The sequence below is a fragment of the Polyodon spathula genome, chromosome 11 (genome assembly GCF_017654505.1).
Source record: "Polyodon spathula isolate WHYD16114869_AA chromosome 11, ASM1765450v1, whole genome shotgun sequence".
Classification (NCBI taxonomy): Eukaryota; Metazoa; Chordata; class Actinopteri; order Acipenseriformes; family Polyodontidae; genus Polyodon; species Polyodon spathula.
In genome coordinates, this window is record NC_054544.1 from 20,215,920 (window position 1) to 20,237,298 (window position 21,379).

At 37.8% G+C, this 21,379-nt stretch overlaps 1 protein-coding gene across 5 annotated transcripts in view; it reads left to right on the forward strand.

The window, feature by feature from the left end:
- LOC121323395 (anion exchange protein 3-like) overlaps positions 1–21,379 on the forward strand; it is an 83,928-nt gene that overhangs the window by 17,119 nt on the left and 45,430 nt on the right. The window lies entirely within an intron of this gene.

The window sequence follows — 21,379 nt, forward strand, 5'->3', positions numbered from 1 at the left end:
CATGGTTCAAAGCCACAAGATGAGCTGCCAAAGATCAACACTACCTGCAACACCTGTGCAAGCTTCCCTGCAGACAATTGTGTTGTGATGTGCGGGTTGAGTCAGTTACTGTGGGAAATGGATTGTGTCTGGTGTTTTTGTAATATGTAGGGAAAAGAGAAAGGCTGTATTATATTGATGCGATATTACATGTCAATGAAAGCTCTTGAAAAGCAGTTGATTAATATTAATGTGCCTTTTATGATTCAATTCTATAAAACTACATTTTAATAGAAATCCCACCAACAGGAAATAGACCAGCTTGTCGCAAGGCAATTATCAGCAGGGAATTTTGCACAGGTGTTGAAACTGAGACTAATAATCCAATTAGTCTCATGCTATCTTTTATACTGTTTTTACCATTTTCACCCTGGTACTTTTGAGCAGCGTGCACACCGAAGCAATACTCACAACCTGTTTGGTCCACACTTATGTCAATGCGTCTGAGTGCGATTGACTAATCCATCTCCTGCGGTAATTTCGAGTCTGCATTATTTACTACTAGAGTAGTTTTAAACAAACTAACCTATGTTAAAAAAATTATGTGACTTACTTTTTTGATTATACTTGTGTCATGTACGTGTGCAGATAAAAGAACTGCACTGCGAGTCAATTCCAGCTTTAGTATCTCTAAAAAAGCGTAAAAGAATAATCCATTTTTCAACTCTTACCATTCTATATACACTATACCGCAGACCCTAAAAATGCATTAAAATCCCTTTTTTAAACTTCCATTGATTTTGACCGCTTTCTGACTTAATGTGAAAAACAAAAATGAAGATAGTCAAATGAATCTAAACAAATCTTAGGCATTAGAATGTGACGCATGATAATGGTCTTTGCATTACATAGTTCACTAGGCAACTGCACTTTATGCAGCCACCCAGTATAATTATAATTATAAATTACCCATATCTATATAAGAGCTGTGATGGACTTAGTTTTTTGTTGTTTGAATATTACTTAAATAGTCTTTAATTTTGAATTAGCAGGAAAAGTAAAATGAGTACAATATACCAGTAAGAAATCTATCAGAAGTTAAATAAACCCATTGCCCCATCAAATTACCCATTAATAAATTGAGATAAACTCTCCTCAGTACAGTAAATGTACTGATATTGGTGTCTTTTGGCTAATATCTTTTTTTATACAGTCATACTTAAAAATACCAACCTATTTGCCTCATCACTAATACAAATAAACATACAGCAAAAACAGTTTTAACATCATTTACACATGCTTTAGAAGGCCTCTTCTTGTGGGTAACAATTAATTAAACATAATGGATGGTAAACATTTCACTGTGGGCTTTTTGACACCACAACTCCCTAAACAGTGTCATGTATGAACTGTGAAAACCAAACAGATATCCCTGTAAAAGTTAAGATTGTAAGGGGGAAATGACATTTGAACACCAAACTTCCCTCACTTGTGTCTTGCCCACTGTGAGCCATTGTGTATCCTTTCTACACTGTGCAGTGATATAATAAAGGAACTTGTGTCTCTGTCACATTTTGTCAGAGAGTCGGTCAACCATTGTGATTAAACTTTTATACACCCATTGGCAAGTTTTTATGAATCATCTACTAGATTGGTCCATGGGCAAAATAGCTACTCAGAAAAAACATAACTACTCCTCTCTGCTAAGAAATAGTTTCTCACTCCTTTTTTCTCGTTTTTCTTTCAGAAAATATACTTGAAAGCAAGACACTATATCGAACCAGTTGCTAATGTGTTTTTTATTTGCTGTAAATACTGCCAGCCACTATAAGACTTGGCAGGTTAAAATAACAGGATCATATTTAATTAAGGCCTTGTATTGATGTCAAGCCATACTTTAGAAATGTTACACGCTATATATTACAGTCTACCCGACCACTCAGGAAGAGCTGTACTTAAGGGATATGGTAAATACCTTCCCTGGGATGAGTGAGTGGAAAGGGGGCTGCATGAAAGTACATAGGTGACTGCCTAAGACACAGATTTATTCCAAGTCACTTTTGGAAGATAAACCCATTGCTGTCAATATACGCTACTGAGTAGGGCTGATTAATGATTTGGTTTTTTTTCTGCTGTATGGAGACAGTACACTTTGAGTAAATTTCTTCACTTTTGGTAGACTGATGTATTTTGTTATCAGTTTTGTGCAGTAAAAATGTACCTCTTCACTGCTACATTGTATACAAGCTCTTAGTGACATTTTATTAATTTTACAGATAGAAGTCCACTTAAGAGTGAGATGATTTTCAGAATATTATTGCTCAAATTAAAATTATCTCAGTGGCTGTATTTAGACCTGGCACTGGTTAGATCAAATGATGGCTGTATTCTGTGATTCTCAATGGAGTTTCACTTTCACATTGACCAATGATACAGATCACATACTTTTTCTCATGTCCATGTCCATTTGATTACAGCCCCTAGCAGTGTGCAAAACATTATTTTTTTTGCCATGTGGTCATTGTACAAACACATAATAGTGCCTACAGTATATAGTATCTCTATAGAAATGGCCTCTTCAGGTATTTGGGGGTGCAAATCTGCAACAAAATCTGTTCTCCTTGAGTGTTCCACTTGAAAAATAAAAGTGTGTCAGATCTACAGTTTGGCCATTAGTGACGGAAAATTAATTGCAACATCCTTGCAGAATACATATTCTGTTTGCATAGCAATTGAATCAGTCATGTGAGAGATAGCACATTTTCAAAAAAGTTTCTATTTTATGTATTCAAATAGTGGGGGAGAACATAAGAACATAAGAAAGTTTACAAACGAGAGGAAGCCATTTGGCCCATCTTGCTCGTTTGGTTGTTAGTAGCTTATTGACCCCAGAATCTCATCAAGCAGCTTCTTGAAGGATCCCAGGGTGTCAGCTTCAACAACATTACTGTTGTGACAACATCCCTATTACACTTACTGCAACCCCATACAACTAGCCACAGCACCACATGCACAAATACTGTATATCCTGCTAATCAAAATGTGCTACCTATGTTCTACCCCTCACATTGAATGTAGCCTGACCCCATCTCCTAAATGACCACCATACCACTGTTACATGCCAATACCCTGCCCCATTACACCTGAGTTGCCCCGAATAGAGCCAAGGATGCCACTCATACTCAGACCACCATAACCAGACCATCCCAGATTAGTTCAGTTACCCTTAGGCATTAGGGGAAGGGACTAGCTACAATACATAATTTCACTCACACACAAACAGTTTCAGTTTGCCTCTCAGCAGTCAGTATGCAACTGTGCCTCCTGCTCCTCCGGGTAACCCAATCCTCAAATTACAGTAAAATAAACACAGTCTGGACGTACAGCAGATCAATCAGGGCAACCCGATTTCTAACTCAGAGTTGAGGTTATCGACTGCAGGGCGAAGGAGTAAAGAGGTTAACTCTTGTTTGGAAATACATTTATACAAGGACTGGCAGTCTACAATCTGGTAGGCTTGCACCACATAGACAGTGATGAATGTGCTGCTTGTGTGAGACTGACAGCAGGGGATCCCAACACACTTTTTATTTGCTTGAATAACCCGTACCACGCAGGGTTTATTTTAAACAAAAGCCTTCAGGAGAGGTGTAATTCCTGTTTACAGTGCTTTAGACCACTAGGCCATACTGTATAGACCTCCCAGTTTTCTATTGTCTCTTATCCAGAATCAGCTTGGGTGTTGCAACTCAGTAACCTTGCTTATGTCTTGCCGTTACCATGGTGGTCTTGGTGTTAAATGAATGGTGCTGCAGAGTTGAACAAAAATTCCCCAATTCATCTCAGTTTAATTCATTTTGAGTTCTATGAGGAGTCATGTTAATTCACTACACATTTTACTTCTTCAGCAAGGAGAACAGGAAGACAAGGAGAAGATCTTTCCACTTTTTGACTGCTTATTTCTCCCATCTGTAAACAGATGTAATTTTGACATGTATTTCGTGTTAGAATGTGTAGATCTGTACAGAAACATAAGTTGAATGGCATTCAAACAATCAGGATAGTTGCTACCTTTTCCCATGAAGTTTGGTCCTGGTTGTTTGAAGTCGGTTATTCTTCATTGGGGATTACAGAGATTGCGTCCAGGAAACAAACAGGATTGATTTCAGACCACTTTCAACTCAATCCCAGTGGCAGTTGGAAAACAGGCTTTAGTACTAGTAGGTGGGGCAGACAACTTTGAAATGCTGCAGTGGATTAAAAAAAAAAAAAAGAATGTTGGCACTAGGTCTCCTGGAGAGAGACCACAGAGACTGAACTTGGTACTAACCTCTATAAAACTCCAGGATTGCCTCACAGTGCTATAATACACCTTGTGCCATTCCTTGCTCTGGCTACAGTGCTATCCAGAACTGCCCATCCAGCACCAGCATGTATTATCCAGAACTGCCCATCCAGCACCAACATGTTTTACAAGAAGTGTAGAAAGAAAAAAGAAAGAAGTGTGTGTGCATTGATTTAAGTTTCCTTTAACTAGGTGGTTTGAACTGCAGAGGGGTTCTGCTTTAATCAAATCATGTTGTCTGGTTAATGTTATTGAGTTTTAGAAAGTATTTTAAGTTGACAGCTCTGGTAATGATAAGCTACTTTTATAGATCATATTGCAGATATATTTCAATAAACAAACTAGATAATGTCAACAAAAACATGCATTCCTATTTAGGGATAATAAAACATCAGATTTCTATTGAGATAGTTGACTGTGCAGACATTATAATACTGTACAAACTTCAAGGGCATTGCCTAACCCCACTGCTGTGCTTGCAAATGATTGTGCCCGTCAATCTATTAATAGCCAGACGTGGGTGTGTAGGTGTTATCATATCAATCCAACAAGGGGTTTAGAAGTTTTGAGCCTCAGAATCTTTCATAGAAACAATCAAACAAAAAACCCCATCCAAATAAGAGTGTGTAATCTCTTACACACATATCCTAAAGGCAAGGTTGATCTTCAGTAAATGATTTGAAGAAAAATTATGTTTTGGGTGAGACTGCTAGAGACTAGTGACTTGACATTCAGTACAGAATAAATCCCGGACAATAACAAATCACCGGTTGATATGTGTGTAAAAATGGAATCCTGCTTATCACATAATATGTCAACTGTTATCAGTATCCATTCATTGCTTAAAAGAGCAAGTGGCATTCAGATTGTTTTTTTAATTGATTTTCCCTTACTATTACTGCAATCTTTCTGTGTGATTCTGAGTTCTGCTGTTTCAATATTGTTACAAAATGTTTCTAATGCATACTAGGGGGCAGCATAGAGAACAACATAAAAATGTTGTCACTGTGGCAGGATGGTCACAGTGCGCAGGTGCATGGTGATGTCATGGACCAGGAAATGAAAAACCACAAACAGGACGAGTGAAATAATGAAGGTGCTTGCTTGCGACGGTTTATTGTAAAAATAAAAAGGTTGTACAGAGGACACTGCACTTTACGCCAAAATAAAAAGACAAACAAAACGGACTAACATTAAACAGACAGACAAACGAGTGGACGAATACATAAACAAGTACCGCACTGGTGCTTCCAGCAAGCAATAGCAATTGCTATTTTCTATTTTCTAGTTTTAAATTAACTCTCCTCTCTCTCACCCGTTCTCCACTCTCGAACACACAACCCCGAGTGAGTGACAACATGCTGCTTTTATGCAGCTGTACCGGGACTCGATTGCTAATCAGTAATTCAGTTGGAGTTTCGGTACAACAGCACATGAATTTATTTAATGCAATTCCCCATGCTCCCACATATTTTTACATTTTACCTGCACGTGAAGTGCTGTGCAATCCTCGTGTCTAATAAAAATATACATTTTAAACACTCGTGCTCGTAACCCATATTATATCCCATGTAACAATTACAATACACCAACATTAACACCATAGGTACAACATATAACACAAAAATATGCACAGGGGCAGGGCACACTGCCACAGTCAAGCAAACCTTTCATACAGCAGTGATATACGCATACCATGTTATTTGTGTTTTTGAGCATATGTTCCTTTTTCTGGTGGTGTCTTATCAGTAAATCTATAGACAGGCTACACCAGGAAGCTCTACTATAAACTTTCAATTTGCAGACGACCACCAAAACATACTTATGGAATATGCCTCCACCGGGGCTATGTTCCGACTGGCCCCGCCGTTGAGTACAGTGTTTAGTACCTTGGTGCGCATAGCGCCCTTGGCGCTCGGTACACCCGGAGCACGCGGTGCCTAGTGCATGTAGTGCTTGATGCAAGCGGCACTCGCTGCATGCGGACCCAATGCCAGAGCCAGTTAATACCCGTAATGTTCTTCAAGTGGCCCCTCCGGTGGCCCAGGAGAATCTGTTTTTCGACCCTGTGCCAGCTCTTACATGGCCAGCCCTGGGAGATCCTGCTTCGCCTGGCGAAAGACACTCTCTGGCATCCGGAACAGGTTCCAATTATGGGTCTGGACCTTGAACGGGACCGCTGGTCAGCCCAAGGGCTATCTGATATGGTCGTGGGTACGTTGCAGAACGCTAGGGCACTAGGTCGTTATAGGCTTACAAATGGAGATACTTTCAACGCATTCTACTAGAGGGTTGGTTACATTTTGGGCACTCTTCAGAGGGGCCTCGCTGTCCGATATCTGTGCTGCGGTTAGCTGGGCTATGCGCATACTTTGTCCAGGTTCTGTTGCCATAATGTTATAGATTCTTTCTTGCCTTCATTAGGCACGACTGTCCTTGAGGTTGCACACTCGCAACACTAACCTTGGGTTAAACGGTTCTGAGGCGTCACGACTGCTCTGGTATACTTTCCCATAAGTATATTTTGGTGGTCGTCTTCAAATTGAAAAGAACGTTAGGTTGCTTACCGTAACCCTGGTTCCTTGAAAGAGAAGACGACCACCAACCAACGAGGTCGCATTGGTTGTCCTCATGGGTTTGATGCAAAAAGAGAACATGGCTTCCATGGGCTGACAGTAGACGGGACCGAGGACATCACGCCAGGATGGGGCCTATCAGCAGCTCTGATATAAAGAGCTCAGAGCTCATACCTACCAATAAGCAGGCATATCCCATAAATATGTTTTGGTGGTCGTCTTCTCTTTCAGAGAGCCAAGGTTACAGTAAGTAATTTTAACATAGACTTTTAACTACTGGCCTCTTGGGCCACTGAGCTTGTGTTTTTGCTGGACCAGATCAATTGTATTTGGTCCAATATATGTTTTTTATACATTTTTTGTCATGAGGGCTTTTATTTTCACTGTGTTTCTAACTGTACAGTAACCGAAGTTAGACAATGTCTCTTAAAAGAAAAAGAAAGTGGCTAAGCAAAGCTTTTCAATGTATGTTACTTCAGACATTTAACATGCACACATTTGTGTGCTGATAAAAAAATGAAAATACTATTAGGATTTAAAATTCTATGTGTACAAAGCAAACCCGTAACTGAGCTGTTACCATGGTCACAGCAACGCTGAAACGAAATTATAATAATTCTAATTAGGGATGGGTCAGTGCAGTCGAATACACGGTTACACGAAAATAAAATAAAAATATTCGAATGGCATATTACGTATTCAAGCACATGCAAAAATGTGTGAATTGAAATAAAATAGATGCATATAGCAAGTGCTAAAAGAAGGAAGTCAAACTTGGGAAACATTGAAATTAAAAAGGTAATTTAATGTTATGATGAATATAAAAATGTTAAGCAGAACAACGCAGTGACTAATAAGAAAAAAGCAAGATACTTGGGAGTTGGTTATTTTTTTAACTCTGGACTGCAGTTCTCTCAATGTAAAACATCTACTGTTGACATTTTGTGAATGGATAGTAACGTCAACATTTGCACTGACCATTAAAATGTTCCTTGTTTTAAATTACTTACAGGTTATTGAATAAACAAAGTAACTTGACTTAGATATGTCAGTATCTCCCTTCTGGGGATCGGTGGTCCCCCAGCACCCATCCTTGGTGACCTTTGACCGATGTCAGAGGTCGCACCTAAAACAAGGGCGGCTCCTATCGTCCTGTCGCCAGAAGGCGAGATCCTGGGCCAAACAGTCAATCATCCCATACAACATTTTGCATCTTACAATGCAACAGCCTTGAACATGAAATTAGACACTTTCAGTGGTAAGCAGCTGTAACTTGAACCTGGTGACTTTGCAGTTACACAACTCATGCAAATACACTTTTTATAAGTGTACTATTGGCACAAGCTTGTCCTGTTTATTTGCAGACTTATTTTTATATAAAAATGTAAATGAACGCAATTAAACAAACACATATGTATCACACAGTGATAGAAAAGCAACACGTTATTATTAGTCATGTTTGACAGGACATTTTAAAAGGTTGACTTTACCCCTTTCAATAAAGAAAATATTTGTGCTTCTGTTTATTTTTCCTTTTTATCAGTTCACCATTTTAAATGCATCTTATGTGCTAATTAACCAGGGCAGCTTGCAAAGGGTTTCAAAGCAAAAGATCATTCAGGACAACATAAAGGGGTAGTCTGGCAGCATGGTTTTAGGAAAGGGAGATCGTGTAACCTTAACTAACCTGCTTGATTTTTTTGAGGATACAACATCGACAATGAATAATTGCAAATCATATGTTATGGTTTATTTAGATTTCCAGAAAGCTTTCTATAAAGTCCTGCATAAAAGATTAATTCTCAAACTGAACTCATTAGGGATTCAAGGAAGTGCATGCACGTGGATTAGGGAGTGGTTAACATTTAGAAAACAGAAAGTACTGATTAGAGGAAAAACCTCAGCATGGAGTGTGGTAACCAGTGGTGTACCACAGGGATCGGTATTAGGACCTCTGCTCTTCCTAATCTACATTAATGACTTAAATTCTAGGATAGTAAGGAAACTTGAAGAATGACCAGAATTATAAGGCTAAAATAATTGAATCTATTCCATCTTAAACAAAGAAGACTACGCGGCGACTGGATTGAAGCATTCAAAATTCTGAAAGGTATTGACAGTGTCGACCCAGGGGACTTTTTTGACCTGAAAAAAGAAACAAGGACCAGGGGTCACAAATGGAGATTAGATAAAGGGGCATTCAGAACAGAAAATAGGAAACCCTTTTTTACACAGAGAATTGTGGCAGTCTGGAACCAACTCCCCAGTAATGTTGTTGAAACTGACACCCTGGGATCCTTCAAGAAGCGGCTTGATTAGATTCTGGGATCAATAAGCTACTATCAACCAAATGTACCTGATGGGCTGAATGGCCTCCTCTCGTTTGTAACCTTTCTTATATTCTTATGTTCTTAATGTAGATGTTTTCTAGACAATAGCAGGGGTTAGTTTGGGTTTGTTTATTACTGAAAGTTCCCTACAGAAGTGGCTCCCAAAATAGAGGTTAGGAGACCTCAGAGGGGCCACAGGGTGGTTTCAGGAAACTCCTCAATACAGAAATATTCCCGTCCAAATGACCAGAAAAAAAGCAAACTTGTCTTGGTTGGTCAATATAATTACATGAACGCTGCTGTAGGGTATGTGGTGTTATTTTGAATGTAACAATTACTACACAAAAATGTCAACTTTGTCGAACATCTATTTCCAGTACCACGAAAGTGGTTGATTGTAAGGAAAACCAAATTTCACATTTCTATAAATTATGAATTGAATGCTCTGACATTCCATTTGAAAGTCTCACATCTAAATCACAATCCGACTAAAACAATGATGCAGGGAGCAAGATTTTAGAGGTGGGACATCGTATGGAATGGCCGAGCACTAGATTTATGGAAATAATTCATTAACTTTGTGAAAAATGGAAGACTTTCATGTAAATAAATTGATTCCTCAGGAAAACTTTGCTTTGTTAGAACCGGGTCATTTGTAAGAGAATATGTATTTACTGCGCCTCTGCTGAAACCATCCTGGTACCCCTCAGGGTCCCCCAACCCCCAGTTTGGGAATCACTGCTGTAGGGAACTTTTTGTTATTTTTTTTTTTTATTTAGACTGCCCAACTTTTACCCCCGATTTTCTTCAAAATTTAGAATGTCCAATTATGTTCCCTCACCGCAGCAATTCCCCACACAGTTCAGGAGAACCTAAGGTTCAGTGGGTGTCCTCCGATCCCACTACCTAGCCAATTTACTCTTTACACCCAGGAACTCGAGAGTGGATGTCAGCGAGCTACTGGCCTCTGGAGGACAAAGGCCAGCCCTGCAGGCACCTGGCCAGTAGGGTCTACTTTAGCTGGATGAAGAGAAACAGTCTCTGCCGATTTTGCCTCCCTACCACGGGAGCACCAGAGCCAATGCAACGCTCCCTCCAGAATCCCCAGTGGCGACTTAGCACCGGCAGCATGCCAACCTGACCTCCCCTGACTGTGTGACTCATCCTGCACATCACGCATCTCTGCTTTTTACTAGGTGAGCCACTGGGGGATCATGCTGTAGGGAAGTACCAGTCATAAACAAACCTAAATAGACGTCTGCTATAGTCTAGAAAACATCTCAGTTCACCCTTTTATGTGTGTCCTGATCTTTTGCTTTGAAATTCTTTTGCTTTTCTATGTCCATGTTATTATTTTACGATTAATGGTGTTCATTTAAACAGGTCCAGTGTGTGCCAGTAGTGCATTTATAAAAAGTGCATTCGATATGTAACTACAAACCTACGCAGTAACACAGTTGTGTTTTATACAGGGGGAACCAATTAAAACACCTGTAACTTACAGCTATTTTTTACTTTAAGTTTACCTAATGGTTGATGCAATTCAGTGGTAATATTTGAACAGTAAGACCGCTTCAGTGCCTTTTATTCACAATACTCATGCTGTTCTATTCTCACCCCTGCCTAAGCTCTCCGAGATCCAATGGCTACAGACGTGTCAATCCATAAAACCCACCCTACCGCTCTGTACAATTACAAAGTAATGACGTTTGATTTCTACTGTTCCTCATATCTAATAATTCAGCTGTTACAATGTCTGCAGGTATATAAACAATGTATCTACCAGAAACACTACAGTTTACAAATATGCAGCAGCTTACCATTAAAAATTTCAAATTTCATCTTCGAGGGTGAAGATTGGGTAGACAGTGGGTTGAGAATGGTAGACAACTTTGTTATTTTTTATAATTCATTGTGCATTATAAATCTATATTGTGTTTTTTTCATAACTAAAAATTGGCAAAGAAACATTCACAGCAATCTTTACTTAACTGATTGAAAGGTGTTACATAATAACATCACCACAATTAGTGTTATGGCTATGTCTAAACAGCATAAGGCATTATTCATAAGCAGTGAGTAATTGAAGATTAAAGTGGTAGCACTGATAACACAGGGTGCCCTTCCTAGTCACTCTAAGAGGTCTGGAATGGACTTGGTGAGAATTCATGCAGGCCACCCAAATTTGTTTTCTCCTTCTTTGTGAATTCCCAACATTTACTCAAGATACAGCTACTGAGGTCTGTGAACACCACTGCCATGTCACCTTTTAAATTCAAGTACCCAGATTAAATCAAAGACAAGAAGTTGTATTTGCATTGAGTTGTATTTGTCCCATCTAACATGGTTATTATCTCTTGTTATCCCCCGCTGCGGATTAAATCCCCTGTGAAGAGATTATAGTGGAGGCGGTCAAGCGTAGGTTTGTCACGCAGATGTATCCATATATGTGGAAAACCATTTATCTAATTGTCATGAAACTTGGTATTAAAATTATTTTGCAAAAATGATTGATAGCAGATTCTGGCCTTGGTTAATGTTCGGTCAGGGACAGTTAAGGAGAGTACACAGTCTGATCTCAATCCACTTTGACTCTGTCTGGGCTCAGTGATATTCTCCACTTTGACTCTGTCTGGGCTCAGTGATATTCTCCCGGTTGTAATTTACAGTAGGAGGATTTTATTTAAGATTTAAAAAAAAAAAAAAAAAAAAAAAAAACAGTACTAAGAAATTCTGCATGTATTATTTCTTAAGATTTATCTACAGACCTTAATAAAATGAATCAGCAACCCAAATACTGTCACCTTGAGTGGAGAAAACAACATTCAGGCCTTCCCATGATAATGGTTATCGTCTCTATTGGTCAAATATAAGATTCATTGAAGCAGTTACTATAGGTGCAGCACGTTCTTCTTTTCGGTGCTGCAAGTGATCCCTACCAGCGCAGCTAGCAAAGGAGAACGAGATCGCCAACGCTTAGGCCAAAACTACCCTTGGAGAATGTAAACAAACTGGATTTTCCAGCAGATGAGCAGCCCACGGTAGCCTTGACAGTTCTTTCTTTTTTTGTGGTGTGACAGGTTGCTGGGAAACTCGAGGTGAGAGTTCATGTGGAAAGAAAAGTGTCACAATATAGTTGTTTGCACTTAGAAACTGAGGCCCAGATTTATAAACGGATTGCGCATGTTTTACGACCATAAAACGGGCACTAAGGGTTCTTGGATGGGATTTATAAAACACATGCAATGGCATAAACACGCAATTAAGACGTGATTTGCGGGGGCAATGTCTCTGTTCGCTTTAGCCCTTGATATATGTGTAATTCTGTAAATGCATATGTAATTCTGGGGCGTTTCTGAACGAAACCGCTAAAATTGAGAGGGGGTTTTGCAAATGAGGTCTATTTAATATTCTGTCTAATTTATTAAAGCTGCCGGTAATTATGGGCCTCGTATTTGCTTGATTATTTTAAGAACTCTGAAAAGCAGGCATTAATTTGCTGCTGTCAGACAGTAGGCTATATAAAAGGCAAGGTGATGTGGGAGATTTTGTTTTCAAGGCCAACATTTGATAAGATTTTGCAAAGAGCTAATTTTTTAACCATTCTGATCAAGTCAGTTTGTAAATTACAGTTTATAGTACCGGTACCGTATTGTTTTGCAAACTCCAATTTTTAATGTTCTGAGGAACATTAAAGAAAAAGTCTCATCTACAATGAGGGCTCATCCTCCACCGTTATTTTAGTAATGCCTACAGAATGTATTTTTGGAATATGGCATTCTGGTATTTAACAATACTTGTTCGGGCAGTATTGTTAAATTTGAGTTGGACAGAAAATGATAAAAAAAGGACAGAGGAACAGATGATGCAGTTAGTTTGTAGCTAGAGCGAGTACAGTTTTTTGACCATATATACCATACAGATATGCTTTAAAATCATACATAGAATAAGAAATATAGACAAACATAAGAAATAGAGGTGTAACTGCATAAGACTTTAAAAAGATATAAGTCGTAGTTAAACTGAAGACTGTTCGTATACAGCTGTATTGTTGCTGTACATATTGCTGTACAACAATGGAAGGATTATCCACCCATTTGACTGCCATGGATGTAAGTAAATAAAACTTTTGTTTCTGAAGTTTGAAAAGTATATGCCTGGAATTATTCCATACGAAATAAGAAATTGAACTAATATGTGAAGCACAGTAACTGGATGATGCGTTGTAATGTATAAGCAACCTACTACAAACTCTGAAGTGGTACATTTGTTTATTAAGAAGCCACCGCACATTCCATATTTTATTCATTTGTCCTGGTGATGGATTTCGAGCTTCTAACACATTTTCATATGTTACAAGTACTGCTTGTACCAAAATCTCCAATTCTGTATTTCCAATTCAGTTTTTGTTTCTTAGCATCCTCATCACCATGGGTAGTACCAGGCCTAGGTCTTTGTGTGCCATTAATTTTCTGTTGGAATATGTAGCCTATACATGCAGGGTTGACCCAAACCCGCTATTTATTGTGAGAGGTGTGCAGTTCCTCGTCTGTAATTGCGGTGAGGGGTACTAAAATTGTTTGATTGCGGAATCGCCTGCTTTACCTAATTAGTCTTATAAACTAGGTCATTATTTTGACAATGAGGCCGTACTGAATACGCACATTATGTATTTTTTTGCAGTTGTTTTTTCCCCTTTATAAATTTGGGCCTGAAAGTATAAGAACTGGGAATCCAAAGCTTCTAATCTATTTTGAGACTGGAATGATCGGTGTGTGAGGTCAAGTGCTTTTCCTTCCTTGCAGCCAAGAAGAAACTGAAAATATATTGATTTAACGTCAGCTTGGAAGCCTTGGCTTTAAATAACTTGGTAATTAGTATTGATTTTACACTGTTCAGGAGGTAAAACAAATATCACATTTTACTGCCAGTCTTAATGTTGGGTATTGTACAGGCTGTCTTTGTGATGTGACAGGTCAGCATTCATAGAAAAAAAATATTCCAACAAAAAAACACAACAAAAAGAACATTTACATTTACAGCTTTCATTCTCATGATTTGTAGACCCTACCTTTATAACAGAGTTGGTTTAATTTGTTATCCTTAGATGGTATGGTTTTACATTTTGTTTCAACCCTTTATCATCTTCAGTACTCATTGATGGAGGTGCAAGCAGCAACCAGTTCCCTTGTTATATATCAGACAACAGTAACTTCATTATTCAAAACCAAGAACCAAAAAAAAATAAAAAATGCTGAATGCAAATACAACTGAAAACAGTAATGTGTAGAAAGTGCCTCTAGACAGTCTACACTCCCTTGAACATTTTTTCACATTTTGTTATGTCAGTGCCTCAGAGTTTCATGCTTAAATGATGATTTTTTTCCCACTTGTCTACACACCATACTGCACATTGTTAAGGAGAAAAAAGTTTTTATTGAGCAGGTTTTCCTCAAGGACTTCTCTATACTTTGCTCCATTCATTTTCCGTTCTTTTCTGATAACAGCCCCAGTCCCTGCCGTTGAGAAATATCCCCATAATATGATGCTACCACCACCATGTGTGTCGGGATTGCTCCAAACATAACACTGCATTTAGGCCAGAAAGTTCAATTTTAGATTCATCAGAACACAAAACTTTTTGCCACATGGCTAGAGAATCTAATGATTGTTTTTTTTTTACATACTTTAAATGGGATTCAAGGTAGAATTTCTTGAGCAATGGCTTCCTTCTTGCCACCCTACCATACAGGCCAGATTTGTAGAGTTGTTGAGATATTGTTGTCACATGCACACTTTGACCAGTCTTGGCCATAAAAGCCTGTACCTCTTGCAAAGTTACCACTGGCCTCTTGGTAGCCTCTCTGATCAGTCTCCTTCTTGCTCGGTCATCCAGTTTGGAGGAATGGCCTGATCTAGGCAGGGAGAAAAAAGACAGTCTGTAATTACTTTAAGAATTGAAGATCAATCTTTAAGACAAATTGCAAGAACTTTGCAAGTGTCTGTAACTGCTGTGGCCAAGACCATTAAACGATTTGAAGCAACTGGCACTCATGAGGACCGAACAAGGTCAGGCAGGCAAGGGTGACCGCATGAGTTCTGCATGTGTGGTTTCCATTGTCAAGCATGGAGGAGGCAGTGTCATGGTCTGGGGTTGCTTTGCTGGTGACAGAGTTGGTAATCTTTACCAAGTCCATGGCAAACTCAACCAGCATGGCTATCATAGCATACTTCAGAGGCATGCCATTCCCTTAGGATTATGGCTAGTTGGGCAGTCCTTCATTCTTCAGCAAGATAATGACTTGAAACATACCTCAAAGTTGTGCAAGAACTATCTGGTGAAGAAGGAAAGTGAAGGACAACTCAATCTAATGACCTGGCCTGCCCAGTCTCCAGACCTCAATCCCATAGACCTTGTATGGGACGAACTGGACAGAAGAGTCAAAGCAAAGCTACCCACAAGTGCCCTTCATCTCTGGGAATTGCTGCAGAAGAGCTGGTAAGACATGTTGGGTGATTTCTTGCAGAAACTTGTTAAACGAATGCCTTGTGTATGTGAGGTTGTTATTAAGGCAAAGGGTGGCTAAATTGAGGAATCCAAGATTTAGAGACAATTTTCAATTTTCTTGAACATTGCTTTGATACTCCTTATGCTTTGTTTTGTATATTGTAACATGTGTTTTCATTTTCTGGTATTTACAGAAACTTATAACATTGTCAATTATGAAAAAAACCTAGTTTCCTGCAAGTGTATTCAAACTTTTGACTATATATATATATATATATATATATATATATATATATATATATATATATATAATATCTAATATATATTTACTATATATTTTTATAATAATATTACCAATAATGTCATATTTTGTTGAATTTCAAATAATGTATGCTCAGTTTTTCGAACAAACTTTTTTTTATTCAAAGCTGTAGTGGTTAAACTGAACACTGTTATATGAGGAGGAGGTTAAATGCCAGCAAGAAAATGTTCAAAATGAAATTTACTGGTTGCATAAGTATTCAGCCCTTTAAGTCAAGCACCTTTTGCAACAATTACTGCTGTGAGTGTTTTTGGATAGGTCTCAGCCAGCTTTGCACAGTAGGTTGGTAACATTTTTGCCAATTGTTCACAGGAAAAATGCTCCAGTTCTGATAAGTTTGTTTGGGTTCATCAATGCACTGCAATCTTCAAGTCTTGCCATAAATTTTTGATTGGATTCAAGTCAGGACTTTGACTGGGCCACTCAAGAACATTAATTCTGTTCTTTTTCAACCACTCCAGTGTGGCTTTGGCTTTGTGCTTCAGGTCATTGTCCTGCTGACACAAACAGGTTTTCCTCAAGGATTTGCCTGTACTTTGCACCATCCATTCTTCCCTCTATCCTGACTTCCCAGTCCCTACTGAAGAGAAGCAACCCCATAACATGATACTACCTCCACCAGGCTTGACAGTTACAATGGTGTTAACTGGGTGATGTGCAGTGTTGGGCTTGCGCCAGACGTAACACTTGGAAAATTTAGATTTTAAATTTAAAATACTTATGCAACTGAGATGAATCTGTTTTTCTCTGTAAATCATACTTATTTATATTCTTTATGCCTTTTTTAACTTTATCAATCTGGAGTAGTTTGTGTAGATTCTACATGTAAAATCTTTGAAAGCATTGTAGAGTACGCTCAGGTGCCAACAAAATGTGAAAGTGTGTGTGTGTGTGTGTGTGTGTGTGTGTGTGTGTGTGTGTGTGTAGATTAATTGATTAATGATAATGTTTAATTGAGGCTCTCAAATGGCAATCGAGCCGTTAAATGGTGAATGATTGCATCTCTACTAGCTGTACAGCTGAAAAGTTAATTTCACATTAAAAACTAAACAGCCGAATACTATAGAGCAGACTACTAACAATGTTGTCTAGAGAGAGTTTCTATCCAGTTAGGCTCATATTAATTTTTACTGTTCTATCATACCAAACTCTTTGTTTTATCACAATTATCTTAACTTTTCTGTCCATCTCCTTGTAAAGACTCACTTGCTTGTCATTTTATGTTGAAGTCTTCACATGCTGGTGACAAAATGCAGAAGTTTAAAGCTCTCAGTGACCTCTATGTCTCATGTCTTCTCTCTATGTTTATCAGTGTGTAAATACTCCCTATCGAACTGGAATATAGCTTATACAAATCAGGAAGGAGGGGCATTGCCCAACTGCACTGCTCAATGTTTTTTGGCAGGTTATTTGTTTTTTTGTTTTTTCACGTGGAAAGATGTCAAGTCATTGTGAACTGAGTAACCATTTCCAGTGTTTTTCCAATGTTTATTGGATATACAGCGGTTTCATTTTTTTTTGTATCATGGGTGTTTTACCGGTTTTTATCAGTTAAAAACGAAAATCAGAAGCCCTACTTATATACTATCAGTGAAACTCTTGAAAAATAAAATTAAAGTTATAAAAAATTTTTTTTCTTTGACTCATTACCTTATTTTCCTTGTATTATTTTCAGAACAAAAGATATTGGTTCTTTGTGCTGGGTAAGCCACAAATATGTCTTGCTTAACTGTACTGTACTGTGTTCAATACCTAATAGTAAAAAGGTAGCACAACTGTTTTGCATTATTATAGGGAAGTTATTTAGGGGCCTACAGACTGCAGTCTAGCATGGTACTAACTTGGTGATAAACTGGCTTCTTATAGGTACAGTGCCTCATGCATGTTTAAAAATATGTTTAGCATATGTAATAAGTTTGATAACTTGTAAGCCCATTTTAAAATATTTATTAGGGAAAAAAAGTTATTAAAACATAGCCTGCAAATGGCATTCGTACTGTTTAACCATTTATTCGACTGGGAAAATGTGCAATAAAAACATTCATGATTAAAACATGCGATGCACCCATTTAAAATTAAAATCCAATTAAATATTAAAATAACAATAATACAATTAAAAATAACAATTAAAAAAACAATAAAATACAATAAAAGAGAGTCAACAAATGGAGGGGGGCTAAACATGGTCAAAAAGCTTTTCCTGTTTCAACCATTTGTTCAGTTATGTTAAAAAAAGTCTTGTAGTCTGATATGTTTTTCAAGAATCTGGTAGCGTATTCCAGAACATGGCACCCTTGATTGAGAAAGCCTTGGAAACTATACAGTCTCCTCTTGTGGTTGATCGGGTGACTCTAACAGCTTTTACCGAGCAGGGCTGAACAAATTCCCTTAGGGGTGGAGGAGCCAGTTCATGTAGAGACTTAAAAATCAGACATGCATTGGAGAGATTTATAAAATTATCAAAACTTAACATGTTATATTTCTTAAGAATGTGATAGTGATGATATTTTACTGGCTTTTTGTCTAGAACTTTCAAACTTTGTTTTTATAGAGAGTGAAGTGGTTTTAACATAGTCAACTCAGCCTGTGACCATATAGTTATACAATAGGACATATGGGATAAAATCATAGAGTGCAAATACATCTTAGCAGCAGTAATAGGTAAATAGTTTTGAAAGTATCTAAAATTGGACAGGTTAAATTTCACAGTTTTGTTGACCTTTTTTATGTGTTTCCTAAAGGCAGGGTGCGAATCTAGTGTAATACCTAAATACTTAAATTCTGAGACAGTGCTAATCATTTCCCCCTTTACAAAAATGGTAAACCATTTCTGGTGCAGGCAGCGGCAGGAGGAAGGCTGTTTAGTTCACAGAGTGGCTGGACATTTTTGTCTGCAGCTAAAACTACCTTATGTAATGTGACTGTGGAAGAATGCAGTAAATGTTAATTTACTCAGGTATAACATATTGTAGTGTAAAACTGAACATGATTTTGTAACAAAAAAAAAATAAAATCTGTATGTTTCCTTCTGTTTCCAGGGGTTTGAAATCTACAGAAAAGTCTGCTGTCTAGAATAACCTACAGTCATCCCTTATGAGATTACTCCTCGTGAAACAACTGCCAGTTTATAGTACAGAAGCAAGTGCTTCTGTAGCAAGAAGCAAGAACCCATAAACCCTATCAATCTGTCAGGTCTGCAGTCTTGTCAATTATGACTGAAATAGATTTAGGACAGGGAGATGCAACTTTGATAGATTACTAAATAGACATTTGTAAAACAAATTATTTCGTCATTTACAATAAAGGGTACATGCTACATATTGCAAGTGTTTGTCATCCCACCTCTGTAGTAACATGATTGTTTCAACTCTCATTTAGTTAAATTTTTTAATGCATCAAAGGGAATTTCTCTTTAACTTAATTTATGCCTTAATTACAATATAGATTTGCCAATATGTCTCTCTAAACCTCTGTAGGTTAACAACACTGCCCCTTAGTGGTTAATGCATAGAGTGCAGTGTTGAGCGTGGTCAGTAGTGTAATGTAAAACATCTGTATTTCTCTGGTATATTGCAGTAAACTGCATTTTACAGATAATTTATACTTATAATTTACATTGACGTCAATGGCATATATACATGATACAATATTGTTTCATATTATTGATTTATTGTGCCACATGCACATATATTTATTTTAGTCTTATTGACACTGAAAGAATGAAACAATTAACATACTGCAGACATTGACCCAATCTCTCATTTCCCAAAACCAATTATTGTACCCTAATGTGCCATGCACCTTTAACAGCAAATAAATTCCATAGTAGTTTCATTGCTTTACCGCATCTCTTAACCATTGAGAATTGTCATTTTGCAAATTGCCGCGCTGTTATCCATTACAAGGCTCATGCTATGCATTTTCCATGCTCCAAATCATATTTCCCATACGTTTCTGTAGTTTCTTGCCTAAGCTTTACCATGCTTTACTGTAACATTATACTGTACTAAAGGTATAAAGAGTTACCTGTCTCCAATTTAAGCGAATGCGTTTCCAATTCAGTTTAACAGCAGTTATTTTTGTACCTCCCCATACAAGTAATTCTGACTTGCTTTTCCACCGATTCCCAAGACCAGGCCGGCTCCTGGCTTGCTTTCTAGCTGTGAGGCTGACATTTTCACTTTCTCATCTCCTGTGCCCCCCCAGCTTCTCTGCCATCACAGAGCTGTCACTCGCACACTGGCACCAGGCCTGTCATAAACACCATTCACTTCAAAGTACACATAAAAGACACAATATCACCAAACAGCTAGCACCCCTCAGGGTTATCAGGGCTGACATCCTCCTACATTGTTTATCGGACAGAATGTCTGCAGAACATTTAGCTGGGATGACAAGTGCTGTGCTTTTTGTCCCCTCTGTATAGAGATTTTTCATTTGCTAACTCACAATTGTATCCATTACAGTTGGGTGCCCCTAGTGGTCATTCTAAAACTGAGTTAACTTAATTCTAATTAACTTTTTGGGGTCTTTTTTCGAAGATCAGAGTAGGAAATTAAACATAAGAAATGAAAGTGGTTACTGGTATTTTGTTTAAAAATAAGTTATACCTGTTCACTTTCACTCATAATGCTGCATCTCAAAATGTGCAGTACTGAAAGAAATATAGCAACAAGTATTTTAATTTTAAGACATCAAATATGGTCAAACACTAGGTTAAAGAAAGACATGTATTTGCAAGCCTTACTTTTAGGTAATCCTGCACTTCCTTGACCCATTCACCTGGAGAGTGAAATTGTCCTCAGCCCTTCAACGGCTTCATTCCTATCAGAAACCAACAAACTCCTTCCCCTTAAATACTTGGCTGACCTATATAGCTAATGGAAGTTCACAGTTGGTGATATTTAGGAAATTGTTTTGTTAACTATAACCTCTTTAAAAAGAAAGTAGCTTCAGATATCATTTAAAAGTTTTAAGAGTTGAGGTCACATCGTCACATGCTTTGAAAGAAGTTAGAACATCTGTTCAGTCCAGATGCTTACAATTCTCCAGAAAAGCCCAAGCCAGGACATTAACTCCTATTTTTTGAAAGAGGGAAAACACCCAATTAATTTTACAAAACTAGAACCAAACAGTTATATATGTTCAGGTCTCTTAAGGACACAAGGTGTTGTGTTTTTCATTTTGAAATATTAAACACCATTTTTTTCTTCTATTTTCAAAAAATAAGAGTTAATTAATGGTGGAAACACTTTGAAGTTGGCCCTCACTCTTTAAATATGTTGAAAATATAAATATCCCTTTAAGCACATTTTAAAT